Genomic DNA, 21,901 nt, shown 5'->3' with positions numbered 1-21,901 from the left:
AAATTTATCGAAACGCATCTAAAAGAACGCTAACTGCCGGTTTTAATATTTAAAAGGCATTTAATATAACCCTTCCTCAAATAACTTGTCAAGCCACTTAAGTCCTTCTACCTGTGAGTGTAAAGTTAGTGATAAAACGGCATGAAGTTAGAAACTCCAAGCGCCATGACTCAACCCCTTCCAGAGGCCCCAAACCAAACTTTACTACTACTTCTATGAGAACTTCTTCCAAAGGAGAGATTTATCGCAGTTATATTAGGTTTTGTAGAGCTTTAAAGACCTCAGCCTCCAGGACGGTCAAACTCTTCGATGTGGTGGGAGAGCTTGAATTTTATTTTTCGAAAGGGTGTAAAATATTTATTGCGATACGTAGTCGGGCGGTATCAGGCTATAAAATGAGATAGCCTACTTAGCCTTTTATTGGGCACGTGGGATTTTTTCTTCCCGGACAACCTGTTGGCTAATATAAAGCCGATGTTTGTACTCATAAAACAAGAACGGCTTTATTCTATTAATGCAAAAACCCACTCTTCAATTTTGATCTGCGAAATGTGAGGCTGGGATTTTGTTTCCTACCCGAGGATTGGAAGCTGGCTGATCACTTGATACGATATATGGCCTCTTTAAAACATGAAATCGCCATTATATGACGAATAACATCATCCCCTTCTTTCAAAAAATGTTATTTTAAATTTTTTATTTATACCAAAAATTCAAACTTATAAAATTATGGCGATTTGCAGCGAAGAAGAAAAGATCATAGTGATGAGTCGTAGGTCATTATTACTTATATAAAAGCAATTTTTTGTTAAAAAAGTACGATTGTTTTACTAAGTATACGTAATAAAATTTTAAAACATTCTCTACTTATAAATGCTGGGTATTTAGAATGGTTGAATACATTAATATGAATACATCATTAATTCATTTTTGAAAAAAAAATTATGGACTTAATTTCAAAAATTAATCATCCTTATTACCATGTTCATACAAAAGACAGAATTGGAGTGACAACCTCAAGGACCAGTAAAATTGTAAAAATACGTTTTATCAAAACTGTCAAGATTTTTAGTTTTGATAAAACTTATTGCTACAATTTGCCCGGTACTTGAGGTAGTAAATCGCGCTAATTCGGTTTCTTTGGGCAGAGGAAAATGTAATGTATAGGCCGAAGCCGAGTGGCCAAAACCAATATACTGTACGGTATATGTGAATAAATAAAAGCGTAAAAAATATTTTCATTATTTGAAGAGACACTTGCTAGATAACCCTCTTAATAAATCAACATTCGAAAACGTTACAGTGTTTCCTCCAGTTTAGGAGTGGATCCATTTTTATTGCTAATATTTCAAATTTCTGGATTGTCAGATGCCTCTCATAAATCCCTTAGACCTAAGGTGAGCATTTTAAAGAGGTGTTAAAGGAAGTTTAACACGTTTTTGATGATTTTTTTATTTCCCTTAAAATGAATAGTTCGAATTCTACGAGTTATGACGGAATCCGTAGAAAGCCGAAAAAACACTAAAATGTTGAATATTTTCGAAAGAGATAAGAATGAGACCATGGACCATGCATACATTTTTGTTGCATTTGAGGTTATAAGCACCTGGCAAAATTTGTCGTACGAGTGGCACCCTAAATGCACGCGCAAAAAGAATGCGCAGTTTATTTGTTCGATTAAAAGGTTTCTGTAGCAAAAGCTACTAAATTCAAAGGTGGAAGGATCAAAACCATCTTCAATTAATATTCCAACACCCGTCAAATAAAAATCATTATCGACACAAAGACAAAAATAATGTAAATTAATGGTAAATATAAAATCTGTAATAGTGCGTGGGGATTAGTGACCATTAATCGATAATTATTCAGAAATCGTGAGATGCCGTCTGGTGTCTACATCACACCTTTAATTGGTGTAATTTTTGAGTTAATGTCTTAATGTTTTGAAGCTCGTGGTGATTTCTATGTTTAAAATGTTTCGTTCGAAATTTATTGTGGCTTTATGTATGTCATTAATTCTGGTGTTTGCTGTGTTGGTGTGGCATTTGTGAAGTTAAAATTGTTTTTGATGTGAGTAGGAAATACCTTGTGTTGTCTGCATTTCAGCAAAAAAGTTCTCTGGTTGATAGCCGATGCGAGTTTCTTCTCATTGTTGGCGAAGAGGCGTTCAGAATACTTTTACCTTCGTGTCCATATGTAGTTGAAATTTGTTCATAGAATCTCGTGTTCCCTTCTCGTATAGAAATGTGTGGTGATTAGTGACCGTTAATCGATAATTATTCAGAAATCGTGAGATGCGGTCTGGTGTGATGTAGGTTTCAGAAAAACATTTTCTTTGTCGTGCCAACGTTTCGATCTGGCAGACATAATTATGACACATCTATTAAATACAGTCATACCACAACTTCCTTTCACATTACCCTTCTTCACTAAATACGTAGATGATATATTGACAGCAGTTCCCACAGATCAAATTCAAACTGCATTAGATACATTTAATAGCTTTCACCCACGCCTACAATTTACAGACGAAATGGAAAACAACAAAAAAATACCATTTTTAGATACACTCGTAATAAAACAACCAGATGGCACATTAATCACAGATTGGTATCAAAAACCAAGAAACACAGATCGCTACCTCAACTTTACATCTCACCATCATTTATCNAAATATATATATATATATATTTTGCATTGTATAAATTCACTTTCTCACATCCTAAATGTATTTGTTAAATGTAAACAATGTTTGTAAATCCCAGGCCCTGAAGATTATCTCAATAAAGATCGAAACGTTGACACGATAAAGAAAATGTTTTTGTGAAACCTACATCACACCAGACCGCATCTCACGATTTCTGAATAATTAATCTGTAATAGGTTTTAAGGAGGGTCGTTTGAGATTGCAACAAGTATAGAAGATGACGTGCGGCCTTTTCCCTATAAATAACAAACCTTCCAGGAATCAATAACACTCGAGGAAATTTTAGGTTTGATGGATCGTGTTCAATCTCGGTCAACTTATGTGATTGATCTATTTATAACGGAGCCACTTTTCATTTGTTCGATACATTCTCGATACAAAATTTATTTGTATTACACAAAACTGTAATAATACAATTAATAAAACGGATATAGATTTTACCTTTCTCCTCTTTCAGGCAAACATGTTAAATTGAAAACTGGAAAGTTAGTAAACCTAGTTATAAGGAGGAGAAGGGTTCAGCTAGGTTTCAAATTCGGAGAGATTTGCCTGCAACAGGATCTCCCAAGTCTCATGTTATCGGCTAAAGTTACAAAAATAGTTCAGCATAAAGAAGTTACAATTGCATTGTGTTATCCCACTCTCTTGTTTATTTCCATTGTGTTTTCAGGGTGGAGAGGGAATTAGGCAATTCCTTTCTTCAAACTATTGTGCAGAAATATTGTACAATATTTTTTTGTTTATTTGAGATTTACTTTGAATTACATGATTCTTACAGAAGCTATATTTGAGCTCCAGGCTTCAGAATAACCCTTTGGACGTTTTATATTTTATAAACTCTGTAATTTGATATTTTCAATTTTATATATGTTCACTGAGTCTAAATGTAAGAATAACTGTCTCATCCCATCTGTATCGTCTTTGGATTCTCCATTTAAAGGAAAAGAACTAAAAACCATCTTCTCGAGAGTGAAAAGTAATAAGGCCCCTGAGAAGGATAGAGTCCAATTTGAATTCTACAAGTTTGCGGATTATCATTTCCAACAAAACTACTTGGCTTTTTCGTATACGACTTTGTAAAAGTTCCCAACTCTTTCAAGGAGGTTGTAATATACCTACTTTTCAAGAAAGTAGTATCCCAACCTATCCTGGAAATTACAGAGGACTTTTCATAATTAATTGCATCTACAAGTTCTTTTATTGCCTTCTTGCCAATAGATTAAAAAAATTTGTGGAAAAAGAGAATCAGAAAATGAATACGGGTTTTGACTATTCACTATCATGTTATTCAGGGTCGAGGCTATTCCATTGTGGACGCCGTTACTGTTATGAATCGAGGAGGTTGTTGTTATTGCTTGTTGCAGTTATTATTATTAAATTCCCTATTTTCGCGGTCCGCTTGACCAATTAATACTTTACAATTAATTAAGGTTTTTAGTTGAGATGACAAAAAGTTAATGGCACGAGAGGGATTCGAACCCACGACCTTCGGCTTGATACGCCGCTGCTCTACCACCTGAGCTATCGTGACCTCGATNGAGCAGCGGCGTATCAAGCCGAAGGTCGTGGGTTCGAATCCCTCTCGTGCCATTAACTTTTTTTCATCTCAACTAAAAACCTTAATTAATTGTAAAGTTATTATTATTGGTGTCAACTACCTATTAAATGAGTAAAACGGCTAATGTTTAAGACGGAATATGTGATACATCTATTATCCTACAAACGTGACGAAAATGGGTCATATTGAAAAACGCATTTATAATTGTGCTGATATTTTTTACCCATGAAACAACTATGTGAAATAAGAGACAGTCATACGGGAAATATTATGCTGCGCGCAGGTTTGGGATTTCGAGGAGTATGAGTCTATAGAAGACGTGTACGTTGAAATAATTCATAATCATTTCCAGGTGAGAAGTATGTTTAAGAATGCAATTATACTTATGATAGATATCTCCAGATCATGAAGGTGAAGAAAAATTCAGAACTACCGCTCTTTTTTTTTTCAGAAGGTTCATCCTTGTTCAGTATAGTGAGTTAAAGGTTTCGATTAGCTCGCGATCGGAGCCAACACTAAACCTCACCGAAGCTTACCGATCCTCCATTTTGCCGATAATAATTTTCAAACTGTCGATCCAAGAGTCAAGCAGAATAAGAAGAAAATAAACTTTATTCTAGACATTAAAGCTCCCTTGAATACAAAACTATATAATAGAGTGGTATCCTAGACTGGTGCTCAACACAAACGAGCAATTACAAAGGTACAAAATACAATTACGAAATAGATCTTAAAATTAAATTTAAAAAATAAATGTATATATTTAAGTAAAAGTACCAAAAAATAAGCTCTAGAATCAATTGTACAATAAAAATATGGGATTCTAATTTAAAATAATAAACTTAGTGTCATTTCCTAGCTAGATGAGAAAGTTATGTCAAAACCACGTTGCGATTCCTAGCCAAAATTAACTTGGGGTTTGTATATGACCATTTTTTGCTAAACCTAATCGTTATCGAAATAAATGGTAGGCCATCTTGTTCGGTATATTGTATTATATATATACATTCGGATATTCGGAAGATACCGTTTGGTAAAGGAAGAAGCCAAGGAAGTATAGGGTGGGAAGGATATAAGAACTTTATCAAGCCAGGGTACATGCGATTCCGTCAGACGGAAATGAAGCGTAGAAAATTAATTAAGCGCATAAATCTATCATCTAGCTCCTTAGTGAGTCCCCCTTGCACAACATATCCACTGTCAAAGTTAGGAGAATGTGTGGAAACTGATGAACGATGGAAATGCAGCGGCGGGAGATATGAGGTTTCCAGGATAAGGTATGGTCAAATACAATCCCAAGGTCCTTGAGAAAGAAATAGGGTGAATGTGTTGCCTTCTAGACATAATTTTTAGGGGTATTCACGATCTTTGTGTTAACCGTGTTAACTTTGTTAGGTCGAGAAAAATGATGACGTAGAGTTGTGAAAATAGGCTAGTTAACATTGCTCGATCTAGCAGGCCAGGGCCAATGTTATATGGTGGGACGAAAATGTAGTCGCATTTCTATCCGTTAGGGCGTAAGTAACTAACATGGGAGCCATGAATTTAACAGCAGTTTTTTGTTTACACGTATTTTTGTTCTTAAATACACATTAATTAAATCACACCAATACATTTCCTTTGTTAATTTCTGAGCTGTCGTTATACTCTCAATGATAATAGATACATCACCCATCCTATAAAGTTGTAGGCTATAAGACGTTAGGATACAAGTTAGGTATTGGCAGGTATTGAAGCGTGCCATTTGTTAGTACTTTGCGAGTGCATAGATAGCATTTTGAATGAAAGAATTGATTGATTTTCTTTTTTTTTATTAACTTCTGGCATCTTACAATTGAACTCAAAGACAACCAAAACAAACAACAACAAGCCTTCAAGGACTGTTACAGCTTTATTTTTGGTTCTACCAATCGCCACGCTCAATATTGCGGAAAAATTAACGTTTAACATGCTAAGAACAGAAGGGGGCGTTCACCATCTTACTGGACATTTCTCTATTAACACGAACGATTTTACAAACATCGTTAATACCCCTAATGTGAGTCGATACTGGTTAAAAGTCAAAGTGAGAGGAGAGAAATCCCACTGGTTATTCGGCATTAAAAATGAAACTGAATGAAATTGAAGCGTGTCATTTGTTAATATTTTTCGATTGCATAGATAGCATTTTGCAAGCAATAGCTGATTAATTTTCCTTTTATATTAACTTCCGGCATCTTACAATTTAACACAAAAGAAAACCAAAAGAAACAACAACAAGCCTTCAAGGAATGTTATAGTTTTAGTTTTAGTTCTACCAATCGCCAGGGCGCACCATTGCGGAAAATTAAAGTTTAACATGCTAAGAAAAGAAGGGGGCATTCACGATCTTACTCGAGATTTCTCTGTTCGAGTTAACATCTTACAAACATCATGAAAACCCCTATTATCCACTCAATCCGAAAGACTAGCTGAAATGAGCACTGCGCCGTGTCAACTGCACATTTTATTTAATTGAAAATTTGTATTTATCAAAATCTGCCGGTTTATATTTTATTTGTCCGGGTTGAATTTGAATTAAGTAGATCAGCGTTGAATATCACGAGGGTTTTTTTCAGTTCGATTCCGGCCTGTATCTTATACGAATTTATTGCCCGGGTGATTTGCCTCCGTGAGGAAAAGATTTTCCCTTCTTGGAATGGTACGCTTTACCGTCGTGTTCGTCCCAGTTTGGTCCTTCTCCCAAAGGGCAGTTTCAAATAAGCCGTTCCCTTGAGAGGCTTTCCCGGCCTGCGACACCGCGGAGGGACACGCTTGTTATACCGAGTGTTGTCTCTCATCCGACGTTCTTCTGTTTGAAAAGGAACAGAAAAAAAGCTGATGGAAGACGTTCGTCCCCTCTATTGATTTCTTCTTCTCAAATTTCCATTATTGTTTGCTCAAACCATCGTGAACAAAATATGTAATAGACACAAGTTCAGAAAGCTGAGTGCTATGCGTGTTCTTTTTCCTCAAACGATATCAATACAAAAACTTCGGGGCTAGGTTTTATTATAATTAATAATAGTTTTTCCCCAAACTTAAGTTCAGCACACTTCTCTGGTAGACACTTTCTTAATATGGCATCAAAAGCGTTGTATTGTACGAAACAAACCCACCATTTTTCTCACTGGAAAACAGGTTTGAAAGAAAACAAATGAAAGTGACATACTTCTCTGAAGAGGACAAAACCGCTAGAAAAGCTAATAAAAACTTTTTTGGACAAAGGTTAAAAGTAATAATATGCCACTGAAGGCTGTATCACAGGTCTCATGCGACGGTTGCACAGTGTTAAATATGTTATTATGGTGTTAAGAGTGTTATTATGTTATATACATGTACATATTTCAAGATTTTTCTTTGTCATTTATACATGTGTTGAGAAGAGTTAGTCATTATTAACTACAATTGATTTTCTGAACCACCAATTTTCATTGACATTTTGTACAATCAAGATTGTTTCCCAAACTGAGTTTATTTGCTTTTAAAATTAATTAGGTAGCTAGTTTTTGGAAAAAATGTTATAATTTCGGGAAAGTAGAGGGAACCACCAAACATGGAAAAATCATTTACAATTTACAATATCCTGAAATGCCCGTATTATAGTCCAGCTCATTTTAAAGAAAATGTTCAACTTCGTCTATTCATTAAAATTATTTAATAATTCAATTTGGACGTAATTGATTTGATTTTCACGTTTTGTTTGTTTGTATGCATGAGTGTGTGTGCGTCAGTCGAGAAGTTCTCTTCGAATTGCGAACTAGTTTTTCCCCCCGCAAGGTTAGCAATATCTCACAGTGTTTCTTCTGACTGTAAGAAAAAGGGGAGAACAGAGTTCCTCCGCTGTCGAGGGGCGGGGGTTTGACAAGGTGCTCCTCCATTTGCGAGAAGGCGGAGGCGGTGGCGGGTGGAACGGGTGCGGCATACATCGGGGGCGGTTGACTTACCCTTGATTTATCTTCTGGGAGGCGGCTTTGCTATTCCTCCCTCGTCTCCGGCGGGGGATAATAACCGACTGTGTATAAATCAGGGAGTGTATATGCCAATTAGCATGTGATAGGGTGGATTTAGTGCGGCGAGCATGTTAATACGGACAACAGTTCTGGAGGTTTTCCCGAAAGACGTCTTTATGATTAGCAACAATTAATTGATTGCCAGCAATGAAATCATCTATTTGAAGATTTTTTTCTAGTAAAGGGTTGTCACCTTTAGTGCCCTGCTTTTTTATGATTTACGACTAGAGTTCCACCGAAAATTATTCAATTTTACTACAGTAGTATATCACTTCTGTACCAGCACTGAGTAATGTGATGATATTGCCCATGAAAGTATAACCCTTCCAAAAAACATAATATACAACGATTTAAAGCAAATTTCACTAATATGTCTTTTGTGCGATCGACCAGCCTTCACTGTATAATAGCCTCGTGGATTAGAAGACAGACCAGAAGACAGTAAGTTTTGTAACATTGTACCAACGCCAAGCTTTCAACGGATACTAAATAATAATAAATAATACTAAAAATACATTTAACAAGTACATATAGGACATAATTAAGTTTTTCCTTTGCAATGTTAAGGAAAGTAAAACAAAATTTCTAAACGTGCATTGGGAGTTAGAAAACTGTATGGTAGTCGGAACATGTAAGCTGGCAGCTTCTACTCTCACGTACTTATGATTCAATGTAATAATATATCGTACAAAACGTTGCTATTATATTTAATTTTTTCCTACGTACAATGTTGATTTTAATTATTACTTAGATCGACCTGCAGATAATCAATGTAGAGTTCAAATCTTCTATAAGGTCTTTCTAGGGGAAAGAAACACAAAAGTTTTTTACTCTTCTCTCTTGGAAAATTATGCATTATTGCTTTAATTGATTGTTGAATTTATATTAACTATGTATATTTTTCTTAATAAATAGGCTCTGATGATGGCAACATAATGTTGTCGAAAGCTTGGTGATCCCAACACTTTTATCTTTCTTTCACCTAGTAAAGACCTTAAAGAAGATTTGAACTCTACATATACCTATAACATTTCATTTTTAAATAATTTATATACTAATTTCAGTAGTATAGCTGAATTTGTGTTTTTTTTTATTTTCTCACCAAGAAAGTAAGGCGAGATGTAGGTTCGAGTGGAAATGGCTAGATAATGGCTAGAGAGGATCACTGTCTCGTCTTTAAAGTTCAGTGTGGTGGTTCGAGTAAAGAATGGGATGTCAACTGTGTTGATGTAAACCAGATCGCTCCCGATGGTCTCCTGTGTAGGGAAATATTCTGCGGAGGAACTCAATGACTCAGAAAAACCGGTCAGTGAAGCAAAAGTGCAACATGAGGATGCTCATGTTTGAAAAGCAAGCCCGGTGCTAAACGCGACCAAAAGCTTAATTGAATGAGAGTTGTGAAAACCAAATTGACGGTCGGTGGTTATATTTACGAATTTTGTATTGGAACAATTCTTTTGAATAGAACATTTTCTAAAATTTTACCTTAAATGGGTAGTAGATTTATTGGCCCATGCGAAGCAGTAACCCCCTGTAGGGGGCAAATATGAAATCCAGTAATAGGAGCAGAGTTTCTTCGGTATTTTTCTTTATCATACACATGGATACATGTGGATACAATCCAATATACTTTATTTCATATTTAAATAGTGTCTATCGTATTTTTTAGGAAACCTGAATTATAATTTGGTGCATGTTCTCAAATTAAATTTTATTTAAAAAACAAAAAAAACAATTTATTGTTGAAAAACAATCTGCGATGCAATAGAAACAAAGGTAGTTAGGTATATTTCTTGATCTGGCAAATCCTAATATCATCTCACAGTTTAATAGTACCAAATAGATTCGTGTTTGGCAGAAAACCTGGATTAATACCTTTAGAAATGTCAGGTGGATGTTTCTCAAGGAAGCGTTCTTGATCCATTTTTATTTTTAATTATTCAGATATCGTGAGATGCGGTCTGGTGTGATGTAGGTTTCAGAAAGACATTTTCTTTATCGTGCCAACGTTTCGATCTTTATTGAGATCATCTTCAGGGCCTGGGATTTACAAATATTGTTTACATTTAACAAATACGTGTAGGATGTGGAAAAAAGTGAATTTATACAATGCAAAATATATTCTATATTTAACCTAAGTATTTCTACTAACATACTTTGATTGAATATAGAATATATTTTGCATTGTATAAATTCACTTTTCCACATCTTAAATGTATTTGTTAATTGTAAACAATGTTTGTAAATCCCAGGCCCTGAAGATGATCTCAATAAAGATCAAAACTTTTGCACGATAAACAAAATGTCTTTCTGAAACCTACATCACACCAGACCGCATCTCACGATATCTGAATAATTATCGATTAACGGTCACTAATCTCTACACATTTATTTTTAATATAGATTACAGATATTCTAATGCAGCTCAATAATTTAAGAACCTAACTTATCTGATGAGTTTCATTATTACACCTAACATACAACCTGTAACCAGTCAACATATGCACCATCTGTATATATCGAAAACAAGTGAAATTACGTCTACAATAAAACAAATAGATAAATTTTTCTTTGCCAAAATGTTGTTCTTACAGCGAACCTACAATGAACTACTTTACCTACTTTTATCTCATCTAAAGCTAGAAAATAATCTAGTAGTGTTAGGTAGAACCTGATAATTCAAGATTGTACGGCCTTTTTATTTTAAATTTTTTTCAGCTGTACATCATTTAATCAAGTAAAGGTAAATTAACAACACATGCAATTTTATTATATGGTTAACTGCTTGTGACGTATATGATTGAAAGACCATTCCTTTTCCAGGATGTTTCACTCATTGTAACGCAATAATGACAAAATTTGTGCCCTGATTTTCGGTCGTTTGTTGCACCTTAAAAATCTCCAATTAGTGCTTTTCAACGTTTTGGTGGACGCCGACAGGACCGGCCTTAATTTCCTGAGGCGGGATTAATTTTACTAGTAATTAAATAATCGTAGAGGGCCTGCCGTGATCACTCCGTATCACGTTAGCTGTTTAATTTCCTCCCTCGCTCGTTGGCTCCTCGGCCCCTCCCGAGTAATTAATGCGTTAACTAATTAAGGAGAAAATGGCCTCGCGTAATTAATTTATACTGTTTTCACTGTTGTCGCCGATGTCGAATCCTAGGTCGGGAATTAGAAACGGAGATAGCTGTTATCCGCCAGCCAAGACATTATAACGACGGGGAATCTAATTTTACGGATAATAAACTGGCGAACGACAAACACATCTAACTGCTGTAATTTTGTAATATTTACATATTCACATTTCTCTAGTTTCATCTTTCTACCAACTTACTTCATTAGGTTTTAATAAAAATATATTTAGTTACTCATAAATAAATACAGTAAACTTCCAAACTGCATATTAATTACTATTTCTAAAATATTTTTTTTAAATGAAAGCCTCCTTCAAGTTATCGTATTTTACAGTTCTCAACCCATATGCTGGACATCGGAGTCATAATGAAATCTTTCCACTGATGATGGGAAATGTCCTAATGCCCCCATTCAATACGACAACGAAGGTGGGCTAGGATGATAGGAAAACAAAAAACTCCATATTTTGTACTACACTTGGTTTACAAAAAAAAATTATATATATACGTCATACTTTATTCCCATGTGTACATTTTCGACTGATATTCCTTACATATCTAGCCCAAAGGCTAAACATCAAAAACAATGAAATTGGTGGTCAAGGAAGTTCGAAAACGAGCAATATTTTATTGTTGTTTATATTGCCCAGAAAATTGGACACATATAGGGATCAGAATTGATAGTAGTATCATTGTAGTAATTGAAGCAGAGTCGTGTCATTTTTACACTGAACATGGCGAAAGGATTCGTTTGTTAAAGATAATGAAACTTTACACCACCGGACAAGCAATATGGCGACTAGACGACTAGTAGTCGTCGCATTAGTTCTTGTTTTTTAGTCTACTGTATAAGTTTCATGTGTTGGCAGTTTAGAAATTGCCCACGTTATCGTACAGTATCGTCGTACGAAGAAGGATGTTAAGAGTTTCCTCATAGATTGAAAGTTAAATATTAAAAATTGGTCTCGTTTATTTCGATCTTACACTTTTTTTACCACTCTTAAAGCAAGCAAATGAAGATTTGAAGGTTTCTGTGGAAAATAATAGGATAGTGGTGGGGGAAAAGTAAATCTGTAAATGTAGTAGTGCAGATGTATAAGTATAAACAAATTTAGATATAACTGTAACAGAAGGTAAGTAGGGATTTCAAGGATGTAAATTGAGTAGAGGATAGGACAAATTACATCTGTACAATCAACAATTGGTATGATTGTTGTAGTTTTGACAGCTCAGATCGAAGCAGAGAGTTATTACAGTTTTAATACCAGTTAACTTATAACGAGTAATATTATATTTATGGCAACTGGGCAACTTATGTTAAGTCAATTAATTTTCTCTTCGGAGCCGTAATATTTGTATAGTGTTTTGATAGCGGTACACACTTATAGGTCAACCCGCATTTCAACACGTTTTCTTCACATACATCATAAAAAAAGGATAAAATTTCACTTTCCTTGTCACCCCAAAGCTCACGCAATACAGAGATAAATGATTCATGGGTATAGAAAAAAAGTACAATTAATAATAAATTAATGTAAACTGTTTTTTCATTAGTGATTATTTGAAGATCGTGAGATGCGGTCTTGTGTGACGTAGGTTTAGAAAAACATTTTCTTAGTAATGCCAACATTTCGCTCATTATTTTTTATTTATTTATTGTTTTATTTTAAATTTTTTTTGACAGGGGCATCTGACAGCGTGGTCATTTCAGCTCCGAAGCACTAACAAAATACCGCTACACAGTCGATACACAATCACACCAATAAATACATTCATATCTATATACATTGATCGTACTCATACTGTTTTGTAGATGGAGTACTCAATATTCCTCCTTCTATTTATTCCCTGTAAAAACTAACCTAGACTGGGGTGGATGGGGTAATTTTATAAAATTCCCGCCATCAGCCAAAGTCATACACACAACCTGAGAAGCGATGGAGAAGCTACTTCGCCATCAGCCCCTCCACATTCACGCCAATAAATACATTCCCTCGTACAAGAAACACACAAAACAGATAACTTTATTTCTATATACAATAAAAAATTCCCACTTCCTTTAAAAAGCAAAACAGAGGACCGTGAAACTCGCTGCTGTGTTTCGAGAACTCTCTACAAATCTGGCGGCATGCCTACTCGCGCCCTGTAGGGAACCAAGGCACGACACGCTTCGACTATGTGGGACACATCGAGCAACTTTCTCTGCATAACGGACACCTGCGGTGGGGTTGGTGTCAACCGCGTATGGCCTATTCTTAATCTGGTAAGAACTATTCCTTCTTAACGGCTCATATCCTTGGGGGGCCATCTGCAGGTCGGGCACTTAACACGGAGGATCTTATTAAAATCCTCTTCAAGGCCTGGGATTAATAAACATTGTTTAAATTATACAAATAAATGTAGGATGTGAAAAAAACGAATTTATACAATGAAAGAAATTTTAAACTCAATCAAAGTATTTGTACTCATTCAAAGTGTTTGTTTGTTCACTTTGAGTGAGTACAAATACTTCGATTAAGTATAAAATTTCTATGATTGTATGTATAAATTCATATTGATATCTAATACGGATTTACAATGTTTATAAATCCCAGGCCCTGAAGTTGATCTCAATAAAAATTGAAACTTTGGCACGATAAAACCTACGTCACACCAGACCGCAACTCACGATGTCCAAATAATCATTAACTAACAGTCACTAAGCACCGCACACTTTTTTCTTCAGTTTGTTCAAATACGATTATTGTTAAATCGAGTAATAATTTGGGATCACGTCTGTATCGAAAAATATTGACTTGTTAATAAATACCAATTAATCAATAACCATGTTTATGATATAACCTTGGCTGTCTAAAGCTACATAACCAAGAAGACTCCAAGTTGAAATCTCACATTAACATTATTCTAAGTTAATTGCAAATTTTAATGGTTTCTAAATTATTATAAAATAGGAAACGTATAGGGAAAACTTATATGATATAAATTTAGGAATAGATAAAATGCCCATCACAATGAGGTTTCTGAACTTTGGAATGAACAGTTCTAAGCCTATGGATAAGCCCTTGTACTAAAATTTGGAAACAATGAAAATCGAAATAGCTGTGCATTGTTTTTTGCTCAAAACATTTTTGTATTTAAAATTTTAAATGAACAGATAGTTTGTCTATTGGATTGTTGTACATGCTTTATTCAGTATGTAATTGGAATAAGAGCTTTCTGCGTCTGTTACAAAGTATTTCAATGAATTTTTCTCAAAGTCCTCAAGCCCGGATTCGATAGAGGGTTTCTCCCCCTCATAAAAATCCGAAGGATTAATGTTGCAAAAAATTGTTTTGGATCGTCCTCGTCGGCTCGTGAAAAGTGAGTGGAGTGGAAGAAAAGTCGTTGAAAGGACTATTAAAGATTAAAGGGGAGTCGTACTCTGACTGGAAGAGGAAACAATTATTAGAAGTGAACCTCCAGGAACGGCAAAAGAAAATGGAAAGACGTTCGGTCAAGAGTTCCACCAATTATCCAGAGAGTAATGATCTCCTCCATCAATTAAAACCTTGTTTTTCCCACAAATTTTTCGCCCCTCTTCAACACTCGTGGTGTCCTGCAATATAAATTGAGTCGGCCCTTCTCACCCCCGCGGTAAATCCATTATTCAACCGTGTTTTTCCTTTCGCACCCCCACACCATCGCGCGGCCCGTTCTGCCAGATTAAACAGGGCGCGATATTTTTGGTCGCTGCATCTGCGACCCGCAGGATAAACAGTGTTTCTCTTTGATTAATTTATTCAGACTACCAGAATCGCATCAATTTTCAATAGGTCGGCTCTAAAACGGCTTAACTGAAATTCAGTCACGAATAGTATGAATCTCCTCGGCTTGTTTTACATTGATCAACATTGACTCTTTTTTTTTTACTTTTTTTCGATTGGTGTATTATGTGAAACCGTCCTGTGAACGATTCGAATAAGAGACTGTTTCATCGCATTTATCAACACATTTCTCTCATAATGTTGTTTCAATTCTACTCCTATAAGCTCTGTCATTATTAAATCTGAAGTGATTATGAAAATTTGAAACCAGAATATTAATATCACTTTCCCAAAATTGAACCATTAAAATGAAATAAAGCATTATGATTTTAAAGATGAGATGACGGATCGATCTGCTGTTAAACTATGTGGAAAAAGGATGTTCGGTGAGGTCACAACAGATCCACAATTCTTTCGGTTTTTGCCGAGCTTTCGACGATTATATCGTCATCATCACGGCTTTAACTCGATGAGTGTTAACATATCTCTTGAGGAAAACTGCATTTATAATAAATTATTTAAATTTAGTGAAGCTCAGCATCTCGGTTAACATACGTATAAGTACATGCCTCTTTTCTTACTTTTTTCAGGTACATTTGTATATTACAGAGTTGATTAATTAAGGTTTTTTTATAAAATATACTATATACAGATAACTAAAATCACAGTGCTAATAATTTTTCGCACAAGGTAGAGAAATGTACGTTTTGTAACGAGAAAGCCACTCGAGCCTCATGTCTCTTCCTTGTGGGAGAAGTTAGCACTGTAATTTTAATTACCTGTGTATAGTACATTTTATAAAAAACTTAAGTAATCAACAACTGTGATATCCAAATGTACCAAAGTAAGAAAAGAGGCATGTACTTATATGTAATGTTAGCGAGCTTTATGAAATTTAAATTTATTATAAATGCAGTTTTCCTCAAAATATATGTTTAACACTCATCGAGTTAGAGCCTTGATGATGGCGATATAATCGGCGAAAGCTCGGCAACAACTGAAAGAATTGTCGTTCTGTTGTGATCTCACCGAAGACTCTTTTTCCAGGTATTATGATTTTTTTCCCATAAAGTCTAGGGAATTTAAGTAGTTTGGTTATTTAGATTGTTTTGAACTTTTAGACGTATTTTCCCAGCATTTACTTGTGGTTTAGTACTATGAGCAGGGTGAGACAAAACACCCATAACATATTTTTAATTTTATTTATCTCAATTTATATTGTATATTAGAACTATATTCAATTGTTTTTCATATGATTTTGCACTGCCTGTGGTCGCTATTTTGCAAGAGGTTCCAAAAATTTTAGTTTTTCTCGAGTTTTACAGTCATTATTTTCATGTAAGTACCTTATAGAGTTCACATACGCGACAAACAGACATCTTGGCAGATTACTTAAAATAAGTAAATAGATTTATTTCTTACTAAGATCTAGTAAAAGACAAATCTGCAGTTTTGTTCTTGCTTCCGATAATTTTAGTCAGCAAATCCTCGCCGTTTCGGTCATTGAAACTCGTTCTCTTTTCAGTATCAAATCAGAGATGTAGACAAGGCAAGGCAAGATACAAAATCAAATCAATAAAAGTTAAGCTTTGAAGTAAAACATAACACAGCTTCACTAAATACATTAACATAACATATTGTAAGTATTATTATTATATGTAATAATAACATTAAATCTAGTATTACTACAACCTAAACTACAAAAACTACAAGATAAATAATTGTTCCTACTTCTTTTCTTCTTTAGATTTATTTTTCGAGTTTGCTCTATAAACTTAGTGTGTTTGGTCGATTCCATTAGTTCAATTCTGTCTTCTTCACGATTTTGCCCTTTGAGGTAAGTATCATCTTTTCAGGCAGGATGACACAAAGCACTAATTTTTGTACAGCCGGAAGTTAACTATAACAACTTCCTGTAAATAGCATTGCAACATTAGAATGCGAGATTTTCTTCTTCTCTTTGGATCTGCATGGTTAAAACAATGAAATTAGAATACTAGGCAAAGATTTATTACTGAAATGATTCGAAAAACCTTCATTTCGCTATGAGTTATTCTACATGAGTTTTTTATAGTCAGACATACCTTTTGTGTGAAGGGTTAAATAACGTACAAGCATTCTTTTAATGAACATTAATTTTACATTTAACATTTTAACTCAAAAACACAATATTAAAATATAATTAATTATATGAAAATTTCTTTTTATGGTTTTTAATAAGTAGCAGGTAAATCGGTGGAGCTAAATTACACAGCTACTACTTTCTAACGTTAGGTAATATCCATTTGCTTTTTTTTTGTTCTGTGTTTTGTTTCCTTAATATTTAAATAAAACAAGACGTGAAGAAAGTCACTAGTTTTGATTGTTTTATTAAACGTTTACTTTAGTTAGACACTAAGTAAATAAAGTTTATTATTTATATGATTTGCTCTGTTATCCCTATGTAAATTAAATTTTAAAAAAAATTATTTTTGTTCCAAAATTTATTCCTACCTTTTCAGAGTGATAGAGCCTTGAATCATCAGCTTCACCTTCGAAATTTTACGAAAAAAACATAATTATACAAACTAGCTTACAAAGCTGATTAATGGCCCTTGCTCTATACAATACAGTTCATTTGATGACTTCAGACCTCCAGAGGTAAAGTCTGTTGTAAATGTTATTAATTACGAAGGAAAAACAACTACTTAAACTACTGTAATGAATAATGTAGGATTGGTTTGTCCATGAAATACTGTTTTAAAGTGTTACTTAATATTTACTTTCTTCTTGAAGTAAAGTTTATAAGAGTAAATTTTTGCTTGCTCGTGCTTGTCGAAACTTGAAACTCAATTAATTATTGCTACGTTTAAAGAAAATGGAACTGTAATGTAAATGATCCTCTAGCGTCATTCTACTTAAAAAATATTATTAATAGTTATTGATATGAACATAGAGGCAAGCTGGGTGTGGTGTTTAGTGACCGTTAGCTGATGATGATTATTTGGAGATCGTGAGGTGTGGTCTGGTGTGACGTAGGTTTTAGAAAAACATTTTCTTTATCGTGCCAACGTTTCGATCTTTATTGAGATCATCTTCAGGGCTCAAAGTGTCTGTTTTCCGTGTAGATGTGTCATTCTTGTGTTTCGAGTTGAGAGTGTTAGTTGGCACTCAAAGATCTCAACAAACATAGAAACGTTGGTATGATAAATAAAATGTTTTTGTAAAACCTACGTCACACCAGACCGCATCTCACGATCTCCAAATAATTAATAGAGAAAAGCCTTGATTAGTTTCACCGAAATGCTGATTGAAGTATACGAATAAATCTTTATGTAAGGTATTGGTTGAAATAAAAAAAGCCTCGAGCGGGATTCGAACCCACTATATTCGGCTTAATAGCCTGCTGCTTTGGGTTGAGATGGGAAGTTGGTGTCCGAGTGGATCGAAGTCAGGATAGCTCAAGTGGTATAGCAGGGGTGTATTTAGCCGAAGGTCGTGGGTTCGAATCCCGCTCGTGACACTGGCTTTTTATTTCAACCAATACCTTACATAAAGATTAATTAAATGAAAGAAGTTATTTGGTCAATCGGACCACAAACTGGATTTATACGAATAAATGTGTAAACTATTTAAAAAATAGTCAAGTCAAATAAAAGACATTTTTTAATGTTAACCTATGTGTTTCCAATATTTTTGACTGAAGAACATATTCTTGCAATTAAAGTGTAAAAAACTAAAGTCCTTAACGGATATAAGGTGTGTTCTGGGTGTATAAACTGTAACTTTTTGAAGATATATCGAATTGTTGGGATTTTAGGTTTTTAAAACGTTGTCATTTGTTCCAACTTTTTCAAAAGAATTTTCTCCCTTTTTCTTTTAGGGGAAAAGACGACGGCTTCGTCTGATAAGTAGAATTCATTCAATAAGCTATCAGCGAAACGTCAGTCAAAAGAACACCTATTTACATACCGATCTACCACCTCACCTTTCTTTCTCCTGTCTATTTACCATTATCTCTTGATAATAATTTCAAGAACTTTATTTTTTATATAACACATTGTATTTTTTATATTAATATTACAATAAAAATTAATGTATTATTGATCTTAGCTGGAAAAGAAATACGATAAATTTCTTCCAAAGTTCCAGTAAAAATATAAGTTTATAAAAATAAATGGAACAGAATGAAGTTTCTTTGGTGCGTATAATAACTAATCGTTGACACTATTATCCATATACATATACAGATGAACAATTTCCTTCCATAATGGTTCTTTGCTGTTTTGGCTCGTAATTTTTATTACCGTTGTTATCCCTCGTCCATTAGGCAACCATTTTTCAGACAAATAAACTTAATTTTGCCAAAATATATTACCTTCGTTTTTGAGCACGTTGTTCTACATCTGTATATTCCGCGTTCTGAAGTAATCTGTAAAACAAAAAATATTTTTATGAATTGGATAAGTATATGCAGGAATACATTTTTTTTAAAATGTTTTGAGTTTAATAAATTTTTCGATTTGTTGATTTCGAATGTGCCGTAATGCCTAATTATGTGTACATTTTTTTCTTTTTTAGAGGGTTCGCAACAGCAGAGATTATATCAACCCTTGGGGTGCCGGTGTTCTTTTTAAAAAGCCCATTTGTAAGTATGTCGGGTTCGAATGCAGGGCCGCTGGATTCGAACCGGGGACCTTTACCTTGCAGTGAAGAGCCCCGTTTCAATGTCGTTGTGGCCACCGACGCCCCTACAATTTCATGTTGTATGATTTAATAACTAACGAAACAATTTTCAAATAGTGTTCATTTTAAAATAAAGCTTTAAAAACCTGTTTTTACATCAATGTGATGTCATTTCATTTTAATTTACGACAGGTTTTCATTCTAGTTAAAAAACTGAAAGATATAATTTCCAATAAGTGTGCCATTAAAAAAATAATAATTCAATTTCTATTCATAAATGCAAGGTATCGAGTTTATTATCGATTTATTACAAAATGTTTTATAATTACAAACTGCAATTCCTTTTAAATATCATAAAATCGACATACGCTAAAATAAGACAAGCGGTGTAAATATTCCTCTCTTCTCGTTTATTTCCCTATAAAGAATAAGACAAATAGTAATGCATTCTTATGAAATATGTATGATAATCCTCTGAGTCCGCGTTACTTTTGCATATATTGATAATAATAAAAGTTTTGAAACGAGGGCAATGTTTATGATTTTATACACCACTTTTGTAATCGCACATCCATTTGTCGCAATACAAAAATATTTTTGACATTCATAACTATTAATTTATTGTCAACATTCATTTAAGAGAGTGTAATAAATGAACAGTATCATATGTTTTTATAATGAATTGGAATTAATCTGAAATCTTTACCGTATTGTATAAAGTTAAATATTACTCCCCTGACAATGATTTTTTTTATACTACTAACCGTACAAAATTAGATACATCATGTAATGAAATACAATACTATTTTATCATTTGCACACGTCCACAGCTGTCGCTCTCCCAGCTTTCTGAATATTTACATACTATTCGGAAGGAGATCCCGGGGCCATCTACGTTTGCCACATAACTAAATTGTAGGGAAGATTAATGTTGGACATGGATAGGGCTCATGAGTTGGGACGCGAGGTAGGTTTTCCTGCAACGTGAAAAATTTTGGGGATTAGGTTTTTAACTATGGATATTTGCTGGTCATAGTGAAGAATAGAGTTGGAAGCATAGTAGGGTGCGTAGAATAATTATTCCAATGCCTTTGGAAAGACTGTATTCTTTGTGTGTTTATGGCTTTAGCAGTGTCCCATAGTTCTAATCTATATGTGCAGATCGGTTTCAGTAGTATCTTGTAAAGTACTAGGTTTTAGATCATATATGTCGGTGGCAGGTAAGATGTGAGTTTGAGATAGAACATAACTTAGCGTACACTGACAGTTTGTGGGATAGAAGGTGGATTTTATTTTGGAAGATAAAGGTAATACGGCTACATTTCGTTTAATTTATCTAAATATGCCAGAAGTTGTTCTTTCCCTATGTTCGCAATACGTGTGCCTGGAGCTTCTTTCGAACCAATTGTGATGTCAAGAACAGAGGATAGTACAGTGTCGTAGGCAAGAAAGCTAGGAGGGTGGAGGGTGTAGCCGGGATATCTGTACTGCCGACTCCATCCGTGGATGCTCTGAGCGAAGGTGGTTTATTTATTGCTTTGTGTTTTATAATTAATTAATTGTTCAAATTTTTTGTAAAGTGCGGTTTTTTCCCTTTGTTTTCATGCTTATTAAAGTTATTTATATACCAGTCTATTTCGTTTGTACGTATGGTAGGACAGTAATACGGCTGGATGGGTCTTAGTGAGTTCAGATATATAAAATATAACAAAAATGATTTCAGTATAGTAGACCCAAAACGTAAGCTTTAAAGAAAAATCAGGTTCATTTTAACTACTTTTTAAATAAAAAATTTTATATCAAACAAAAATTTAGATTTTGGGGATGGCTCAGCCAAAGGCATTTATTTATAAATCTCCGATGTCCGATTTCGTCTTAAAAATTCATAACACCTCTGGATTTGATCAAACTCAACGTTATTACAACCATTGATTATCTCTACTTTCAGGCTATGTTAAAAGGTTTAGCTTTTATGTGATTATAAACGAGAAAAAAAGGAT

The 21,901-nt window shown here is 34.3% G+C and overlaps 1 long non-coding RNA gene across 1 annotated transcript in view; it reads right to left on the bottom strand.

Annotated features, from left to right (window-relative positions):
• Positions 1-21,901, bottom strand: part of LOC106666846 — a 198,505-nt gene that overhangs the window by 46,774 nt on the left and 129,830 nt on the right. The window contains exon 2 of the long non-coding RNA XR_001340491.2: positions 19,594-19,647. This is a non-coding gene — a long non-coding RNA (uncharacterized LOC106666846). The remainder of the gene's footprint in view (positions 1-19,593; positions 19,648-21,901) is intronic.

The sequence above is a fragment of the Cimex lectularius genome, unplaced genomic scaffold (genome assembly GCF_000648675.2).
Source record: "Cimex lectularius strain Harlan isolate CLEC.00 unplaced genomic scaffold, Clec_2.1 scaffold2, whole genome shotgun sequence".
NCBI lineage: Eukaryota > Metazoa > Arthropoda > Insecta > Hemiptera > Cimicidae > Cimex > Cimex lectularius.
Note: the sequence above shows the minus strand (reverse complement) of the source record. Positions and strands in the feature narration are given on the sequence as shown.